Genomic DNA, 10873 nt, shown 5'->3' with positions numbered 1-10873 from the left:
GTATCATTGATTCTCTAATGGACAGTGATTCATAAAACACATTCATGAATCGGAGCTCCTACTGGTCCAAGTACCGAATCAACCCTCAAGAGAATTATTTATCTACTTCTTTCTTAAGAAGGAATGGATTCCATCTCGTGTAATAACATTCCCGGCTACCTACTTCATCATATCTCCAAAATACAAGGAATAGGATTCAGGATCTCATAATCCGTACTGAGTAAATCAAAAGACACAAATCCATAAATAAGAGTCTGTTAAGAACTCGGGATTAAGACCATTCTATATATGACCATCGGTAGACTCAATTAGAATTTCTATACTTGACGGAAATTATTAGAAATTCATATTGTGTTTGTGTCCTTGTTCCACATAATCTCATTATGCAAAATACACTCATTCAATATCTTACCATATTAACAGTGCGGATAACACCGTTCCATTCTAAATGGGAATGACATGTATTAATAATGTTTTAATTAAAGATTCTGAACTTTAATTAAATTCATTATGAACATTGCTTTTTGATTATTATCCTTAAACATTATCCTCTCATATATAACACTTATATACAATGTTTAAGGTTACATAAATAATCACGGAATTTTCATTGATATTCATAAAATATTGACAAATATATACACATAAAATGATGAATGAACTCTTTTATTAAATAAATAATAAATATCCTATTACATCTTATGCTTCTAGGACACCATTCCCAACAGAAACTATATGCTTGTATACTCCGGAGAAGATCTGTCTATTATTGGATATACAATTTTTGAGTTCTTGTCAGATAGGGATAGTCGATGGTCGACATCCAGATCTATATTCACTCTTAACGGAGGAGCTGTGTTATGGAGGAGTGTTAAGTAAAGTGTGTTGCTGACTCTACCATGGAAACTGAGTATGTTGCAGCTTGTGAAGTTGTAAAAGGAAGCAACATGGTCTCGTAAGTTCTTAACTTTCTAGAAGTCATTCTAGGAATGGATCAGCCAACTAAACTGTATTGTGATAACTGTGGAGAAATGGCTAATTCAAAAGAACCGAAAAGTCATAAGAGTGCAAAGCATAGAGAGAGGAAATATCTCCTGATCAAAGATATAGTCGAGAGAGGTGATGTAACAGTTCTCTAAGATGGCATTGGAGAATAACCTTACGGACCCGTTCATAAAGACTTTGCCATTAAACGTCTTCGAAAGACACCAAAAAGGATTTGGATTAGGAACATGTCACATCTACTTTAGGACAAGTGGGAGATTGTTAGGATTAGTGTCCTTAAAGCATGAAATGTTAAAAGGATTTTTATTATTTAATTAATAAAATAGTTTTTCATTATTTATATGAATGTATTACTGAATACTTTGTGAATATCATTGAAAATTCTACGATTATTTGTGTGACCTTAAATATAGTATATAAGTGTTATATATAAGAGGATAATAACACATATTTATGGCATCTTAGGATTAGTCATATAAGCCTAAACAAGATTGAAAGATTGGCAAAGGATGGTCCTTTACATGAACTAAAAGTTGGTGAGCTTTCAGCTTGTGAATCTTGTCTAGAAGGTAAGATGCTAAGAGGCCTTTCACGACGAAAGGAGAAAGAGCCATAAAACCTATTCAGCTAATCCATTCGGATGTATGTTGACCGTTAAACGTTCAAGCAAGAGGAGGTTACAAATATTTTGTCACCTTTATTGATGATTATTCGAGATATGATTATATTTACCTAATTCAATGGATATCCGAAACTTTTAGAAAGTTTAGAGAATTTCCAACATAAGTTGAAAAATTGTTAGGTAAACCAATCAAGACACTTCGATCTGATCGAGAGGTCAATACATGGACAAAGAGTTCTAGGACTACTTGATTGAAGAAGGAAAACTCAGACATTGCTCAGCATGATAAGATCAATGTTAAGTTATTCTTCACTACCTTCTTCATTATGAGGATATGGCCTCAGGACTACAATGTATATTTTGAACTTGGTACCTGTTGAGAATGGTGTCCTAGAAGTATGAGATGTAATAAGATATTTATCATTTAATTAATAAAAGAGTTTATTCATTATTTTTTTGTGCATATATTAATTAATATTTTATAAATATCAGTGAAAATTTCATGATTATTTATGTGACCTTAAATATTGTATATAAGTGTTATATGCGAGAGGATATAAGTGTTCAATATCCTGCACAATTAAAATGATGGGATATTGAATGAGTGTATTACGCATAATGAGATTATATGGAACAGAGACACAAACACAATATGAATTTCTAATAATTTCCGCTAAGTATAGAAATTCTAATTGAGTCTACCGATGGTCAACATAGAATGATCTTGATCCTGAGTTCTTAGCATACTCCTATTTATGGATTTGTATCTTTTAATTTACTCAGTACGGATTTTTAGATCCTGAGTCTTAATACTTGTATTTTCGAGACATGATAAAGTGAGTAGCCGGGAATGTTATTATATGAGATGGAATCAATTCCTTCTTGAGAAAGAAGTAGATAAATAATTCTCTTGAGGGTTGATTCGATACTTGGACCAGTAGGAGCGCTCCTATTCATAAATTTATTATATGAATCACTGTCAATTAGAGAATCAATAGTACTTAAGGATAAACATGTAATTAAAGAGGTTAACGGATTTCACATAGCTATAATTATGAATTATTTATGGAGGATTGGTCTATATGCAATGACTATATCAAATGGATACTTCACAGTTTAGAAGTAATTTATGTCTATAATTATGAGAGTGTAATTCCAAGTTTATAGTAGAGTAACTATTGGAATTAATAAAATTAACTAATTAATTAATTAATTAATTAATTAAAGTGTTTAATTAATTATTAATTTTATTGGAGCTCAAAATTATAGGTCCATGAGTCCCCGCGCCGTTCTTGTAATTGTACAAGACACTAAGGGCAAAATGAGAATTTTAAAATTATGGAATTCTAAAATAAAACACTGAAGGATAGTTAATTGATAATTAATTATAAATTAAATAATGTGATTATTTAAGTTTAAGTTCAAATTTGAATTTTTAAACACACATGTGAAGGTGTTCACATGGTATGAACACACAATACAGTGTGAATCCCTTTGGGATTCAAATTGCTTGCTCTCCATAGTTATCTAATTAACTTATTTGATAAGTTGTTTAATTTGAAATTCAAATTGATTTAAGTTTGACTTAAATTGAAATTTGAATTAAAATTAAAATTGGACTGCAAGATAAAATTTTGCTATATTCTTCATCTGAAAAAATTGCACCTACTAGAAAGAGGAAATCCCTTAGTGGTGGCCGGCCATATTGGATAAGGGAGAGTGGTCTTTTGTTTCAAAATCAAATTTGAAGTGACAGATAATTTACAAGCTTTATCTTGGAGATAAAGATAAGACTCCTTATGGGAGTCTGACTGTTACTCTATAAAATAAGAGATTGTAAAAAATTGTTACACAATTTTTCTCTACTACGTGTTAGTGGCTGGTTTTCTATAGAGAGTGGGAAGGAAAAATTTTCTCCAAAAATTCCACGTTGTGCATGTGTTGGTGTTCGTGGAAACCTTAAGTGTTCTTGCTAATCCTGGTTTATTTCAGGTGTGCCCACACACACGGTCTTTGTAGATTCAAGGAATTGATGAGAAAGATTTGGGTGTTCTAAACTAGCATTGAAGCGAGAAACGGTCGAGGTCAAAGAACACAAGTTATCATCCTAATTGGTTGCTAGGTATAATTCCTAATCTAGTTCTTGGTAAATAAATTAATGTGATTAATTTATTTGTTTATAAATTAATATAATTCATAGCTATCTCAAAGGTTTTATGAAAACTTTTGTTATACATGATCTGCTATTCACACGCTTCCGCTTCCGAAATTGTCTCAGAAACCATCAATACCATCTAAGTATATACCTAAGACGCCCCTAGAGTTATGGAATGGTCTAAAGCCTAGTTTGAGACACATTCACATATGGAGGTGTCCAACCCACGTGCTGGGAAGTTGAAACTAAGGTCAGAAGTATGCATCGTTGTGGGATACCCACAGGGGACAAGAGGAGGACTATTCTACAGTAAGGAAGATCAAAATGTATTTGTGTCGACAAATGTCACGTTTTTTAAGCATGACTATATGATAGATTTCAAGCCTAGAGTCAAAGAAATTATGGAAGAGTTACTTTCCGATGGGATCGCACCACAATCGGCAACAATTGTCGAAACATAAAGAGTAAAGACCATTGTTCATGATCAGACTCCTGTGGCACCTTGTCATAATGGGAGGGTAAACAGGTTATATGACCGGTATACCGGGGAAGCACAGATCCTCACTGCTGATGACAGTAAGGAGGATCCATTGACCTTCAAGGTTGTAAGGGAGGATTCTTATAAGGAAAAATGGCAAGCAACTATGAAACTCGAGATGGAGTCCTTGTACTTCAGCTAGTTTGGCAACTTGTACATCTACTCAAACAAGTAAAACCTATTGGATGCAAGTGGATCTTCAAGAGGAAAAGAGGAGCGGATGAAAAAGTAGAGACCTACAAAGGTAGGCTTGTGGCTAAGGATTATACCCAGAGAGAGGGAGTTGACTATGAGAAAACTTTCTCGCCCATATCTCCCTGTGGTTGGCGCTAATTTAATGCAGGAAAAGGAGGAAAAATTCCTCCTTCATTCAGTTTTCAATTTTAGCTCAAATTCAAATATTAATAATGTCAAACTTCACTTTTCTTTTGAATTTCATTGTAAAACTTGTCAAACATGTAAATCGGATATCTTGGAGAGCAAGCAACTGAATCTCAGTGGGATTCTCCCTGTGCCACACGCCCCTTGCACCTCCCTGTGCCTGAGCATGTGGCCTCCCGTGGTCCCACCACAGTGTGTTTTAAAATTAATTTAATTAAATAATCACATTATTTATTTCGAGTGATATTAAGTCACAATAATTCACCTTGTCTTGAAATATTACAAAGATGATCCGGGGACTCATGGTCCTATAACTCCGAGCTCTAATAAAATTAATAATTCATTAAACTCTTTAATTAATTAATTAATTCTATTAATTCTAAAAGTTACTCTATCAAAACTTAGAATTGCACTCTCAAAATTATAGACATAATTTATTTCTAAAAACTTGAAGAGTCCATTTGATATACTCACTAAATATAGACCAATACTCTATAAATAATTCATAATTAGAGCTAGGTAAAATTCGTTAACCCTTCTAATTACATTTTTATCCTTGAGTACCATTGATTCTCTAAAGAAAAGTATATTCATAAAACACATTCATGAATACAAGCTCCTTACTTGTTCAAGTACCGAATCAATCCTCAAAGTAATTATTTATCTACTTCTTCAAGGAAGGAGGAATAGATTCCATCTCGTATGTTAGGATTCTCGGCTATTCATATCATCATGTTTCCAAGATACAATGAATAAGATTTAAAATCTCAAAATCCGTACCGAGTAAGTAAAAAAAATCCAAAAATATGAGTCTACTAACAACTCAGGATTAAGATCATTCCATATATGACATTCGGTAGACTCAAATTTTATTTTCTATACTTAACGAAAATTATCAGAAATCAAATTGTGTCTGTATTCCAGTTATACATAATGTTATTACGCATAATACACTCATTCAATATCCGTCTATATTAATGATGCAGATAACATCATTCCATTCTTAATTAAAATGACGTGAGTTAATAATGTTTTAATTAAAGATTCCGTAACTTTAATTAAATTCATTCTGAATATTATTTTGATTATTATCCTTAAATATTATCCTCTCGTATATAACACTTATATACTATATTTAAGGTCACACAAATAATCGCGGAATTTTCAATAATATTCACAAAGTATTCAATAATACATGCACATAACTAATGAAAAAAAAAATTATTTATTAAATATAATAAATATCCTTTAACATATGTTTTAAGGACATTATTCCTAACAGTATATTACTCTAATGGGGAATCAATGGATGTGATTTAGGCTCTTAGCATATTCCAAGGATCTTAGAATCAAGGGTGAGATAAAAAAGGACACACAAAATTAATGGTGGAGGAATTAGGAAAAAAAAAATCAATGGCTAGGATTGGAGAGGTGGTGATCGAAGGCCTAGGAAGTGAAAAGATAAACTGTAGAGACCACATGCGTGAGATGATCAGATTTTGCATGGCTTTGGTCAATATAATTCAAATTTTAAGCAAAAATAAGAAGAATGCAACCTAAGTTTTTAGACAAATGGTACAAGTACCACACAAGCAAGTAAATGCTTGGAAAGGACACTCGTATTCTAGCTATATGGAGCGGTTTTATGCTGGAAAATCCCTCAAGAATTGTCCCAAGAATTAGCCAAAAAGTCCCACTAAAAAAGGTTTAAGATGAAACCCTAAGTGTCCACTTTCTACCTCACCAAAATTTGAAGAAAATCCTCCCTTCCCTGTTCCCAAAACCAGCAGCTATCATTCTCTACAATTTTTCTTCCATTAAAACCTCAAAATCATCCATTCAAACCCTAGCATAAAGGTTCAAAGCTTTGGAGAAGGTTTGATCACCATATAAATGCTTGAGGACATGGCGTAAGAGCAAGGTAAAAGGTTATCTCATAAACCTTAGAAACTAACTACGCATGCTAAGTTAATTTCGGTTATGCTAGTTTTAGATACCTCATGGAAAACGTGTTTATGGTATGAAAATGAGACATTGGAATGCTAAATCTTGATAATGGCATGATAATATAGGAAATGAGCTATAAATTAATTTTTAGAATCACTTAATTTGATGTCATTTAGACTAAGGTATGTTAGGCTCAAGTTTGGACCATAACCAGTGCACTTACTGTGACCAACATGGGAAAACATCCGTTTTGACCAAGTTACACTTCAAATCTGGATCTGAAATTTTGCGAGTAGACACTAGAAATCAAGAGCTTTTGAACAAGATATTAGTTTTCTTAAAATGAGTTTTGTACAATTAGTTATGAAGTTTGAAGTTAGAGCTCTGAACCAGCAACATCACTGTGCAATCCGTAGAAAAAAGTCCTAACTTTGGGAGATAAAAAACTTAGTTTGTAAAACTATTTTATGGGGTAGAAATATGATATGTTAGGAACCTAATATCAAAATTTTAATTTAGGCTTAAGAAGAATCCTAAATACTAGTATTAAGATTAGTGGTCGAACCGGTCAATAAAGTGGAGGAATATGAACTTAGAAAAATAAAATAAAATATAATAAATATGACTAATAGCCATCATTTTTAGTTTATGAGCACCTTAGTCTCTGTATAAGGAGTTTGAGAAAAAAAAATTAATAAATATTCAAAGGTGATGAAAAAAGGGGCAAAAATGACCTTTTAGACATTAAGTGTGGGGTAGAATGGTCATTTGACCTTAAAGCTGTATTTTCAAGTTTAGGATCAGATTATAGGCTCATTATAGGTTGAGATGAGAGCTTAAAAGTTTGGGCTAAATTGGATGTGAATTAGGTATAGGAATGGCTCGGTTACCTACGGATACCCACTAAGTAACCAACCAAAAACCAAGCCCAACTTAGAATTTAGTAAGCCCACAAGTATAGGTTCACACGTTTACTTTATGGGCCAATAAAGTTAGAAGTCAATGCCGTTAGGTCGAGTAATTAAAGAGACCGATCCACTGTTAACCGATGAAAGTTAGATGATGGACTAGTAATGCACTTATGTGGTTTAGATAATTAGTAATTGGCACATAATTAATGAAATCCTAATCACCTCATTAGTTAATTAACTAGTGATTAATTAATTACCTAATTAATCAAAAATCTCAGAAGTAATTATAGATCAAATAACAGTCTAATTAATAATTAATTGAAGATTAATTATTAATTAATTAATAATTAATTAGATATTAACTATTGTAATACAGTTTATATTAAGTAAATAATTAATATTAATTAGAAGTTAATTATTAATTATTGAGGAAATAATAATTAATGTCTTTATTTAATAATCACGATTAAGCAATTAAATTAATTATTAATTAATTATTACTTAATAATAAGTCAATTAATTATTTACTAATCCAATACGAAAGGAATTAAAATAGCAGTTACTAATTAATTAGTAATTAATAAATTATTAATTATAGATAAGAAAATAATTAATAATTAATTTGAAATTAATTATTAATTAGTGGTTTAATTTTTATAATTAACCATTGAAATCTAAGAAGATTATCCAACAACGATTAATACTTGATAAGAGTATCAGATTAGAATTAAACTAGTGCCTGCTTTCATAAAATATGAATAAGACTTGGAAATTTCAATGATAAGTCGACCAAAGGACTTCCTCTGACTTATAAGTGTGTTCCAAGAACAAGAGAAAACAAATAAGAATTTCTCTAAGTGAGATTGTACTTGATCAGGTGAGTACAAACCCCACCTATAACATGAAATTGTTTGCTGTTTCTACATGGATTCTCTGTGCTATGAATGATGTGGATATTGTATACAATTCCTTTCTGTTTTAAAAGTATTTCGTAATACTTACTCATGCGACATGAACATAATTACATGTTCATTTAAGTAAGAGGCTAAGTTAATGAGGATATGTTAAGTGTTGTGCCACCCTTTGATTTTGGGGGATGGAAGGTTAAAATATCTCCGACCCTTAGTGACGGGAAGTCAACTAGTTAAAATAGGAAGACCATGAATGTAGTCGGACGAAATGTTTGAATAGCTCTTCTGATACCTCACTGGTCGCATGCACTCGGTATATACAAAGAGCCCAATAATAATAAATAGACATTCCATAATTAAGCATAAATGGCCATGCATCTCCATTTTGCTAATGGTATGCTTTGAAATTGGTTTTCTGAAGAATATTTGTACTTATTGAGCTATTGCTCATCAATTTGTTCATATTGTAGATAAAAAGCTTGCTTAACCTTAATGGACTTGGCAGCACATGAGATGATCAGTGGAGAATGGATATGGATCACCATACAACTATTTTCCACACCGCACTCCAAATGGTTTTTGGATTATACTTATGTTTTAAGGGTTTATGTGCATGAGACTTAATAGAAACATGCCTTATTAAGAATTTGTCACGTGTCACTTATTTAGACACTATTAGTGAGAATTAAGTGCATACTTACACTTATTCCCTCCTAATCAGATAATCCCCTTTTTTTCTTTCATTCCGCCATTTTCGTTCCCCATTTTCATTCTTGCTTCTCCTCATTTTCTTTATCTATGGCAAGTACCTCTAGCAGTGGAAATACAAGGACCCTATTCAACCATGGGCACAGTACAAACAGTGATGATAGTGGCTGGTCAAACAAATAAATTCGATGTCCTATTCGATGTTGGTGTGGGTTGAATCCGGTAGTGAAAACATCACATACCAAGAATAATCCGGGAAGATAATTTTGTGGTTGCATTTGGTATAAGATAAATCCTTTAGCGAGGGAAGAAAAGGATTTTGTAAAGAAAAAAAGAAAAAAAAATTCCTGGGTCATTTCAGTTTGATTGTGAGTTTTGTAGGAAAAAAACAAATAAACAAAAATTAAAAATAAAAAATCAAAAATAAATCTTAATTTAAAAATTTTTCAAAGTTTTCATAGCCTTTAAGAAGAAATGTAATTTTATTATGATTGAATGCAGAATGAAGATGAAAAAGGTTGTGGGGTTGGAAAGTGACTTGATAGTCAAGAGAATTTCGGTGCAAGAGATCTGGTTCCAGAATTAGTTGAAAGGTTTGACAAGTTGAACAAAAAACTTGACAGCTTGGATGAAGAAATTGTGAAGTTGAAGGATGCATTTGGAAAGAAGAGTGTAGAAGTTGAGATGAAATTAAAAAAAAAAAATTGAGTTTAAGGATAATGTTTTGTATAGTTATGGCTAAGTAGTGTATTATTTTCGTTTAAGTGATGTATTTAAGAATGGAATTGTGTGTATCTGTGACAATATGTAAGATAGAGTGCCGTTGATGGAAGTTGAACAATGTGTTTTGACTATTGTTGTTACTCTCCTTGTTGTTTAGTAGTAAGAGTCGTCTTGTACAAAAAAATGTGGTAAAAAACAACCTTTAGAAGGTCTATTTCATCAATATGAAACACGTTCCATTTACAACCTTCTAATTACAAATTCTAATCAAAATACCTTTTAACGAGCACAACTATAAAGTTTTCACTACAATAAGTAGATATCCATATTCATCACTACATCCAACATTCAAAATAAGGGATAGCCAATCAAATTAAAGGTCTATTCCATCACAAAATAACAAACAAGTTTATGCTTTCAAAATAAACTATCAACTGTCAAACGAAAAAAGCAGCCTCGTTCATCTTCCAACATAAGTCGATATTAGGAAGTTGGCTTGTTTGCGAACCGTAGACTTGAATATTACACTTCCTCCAAACCCAAATGCTCCTCCAATATTAATAGTAGCTCATTGGCTGCTTGCATACTCGCACCTTGACCTAATTCATTGCTTTCATCTCCAACACGGCTTGCACCACCAGTAGGTTGACTACTTGCATCTTGAGCACGTCGCTGTCGCTTGTTCTGTCACTTGTTCGCTTGTTAAAAATTGACTCAATAAAAATTGAAAACAAGTGAATGATCAATACCTTTCTTGTAGCTACCTCCTCCCGCCTAATACATGTTCTAATATTATGTCTCGCTTCCCACATTCGCTGAGCCTTGAATTTACATAAAATCTTCTCATGTTGGTGCTGTTAGGTGGGATTAATTCATCATGTTCAAGCTTCCTCATCTTCTTTGGCCTACCGGGCTGCCTTCTGTAGTTGGGCTTAAGCATAGGTGTCTTCCCACTTTGTGGCCAATCTTCTT

The sequence above is a fragment of the Morus notabilis genome, unplaced genomic scaffold (genome assembly GCF_000414095.1).
Source record: "Morus notabilis unplaced genomic scaffold, ASM41409v2 Scaffold954, whole genome shotgun sequence".
In the NCBI taxonomy this organism is placed as follows: Eukaryota; Viridiplantae; Streptophyta; class Magnoliopsida; order Rosales; family Moraceae; genus Morus; species Morus notabilis.
This window is presented reverse-complemented; position numbering follows the sequence as displayed.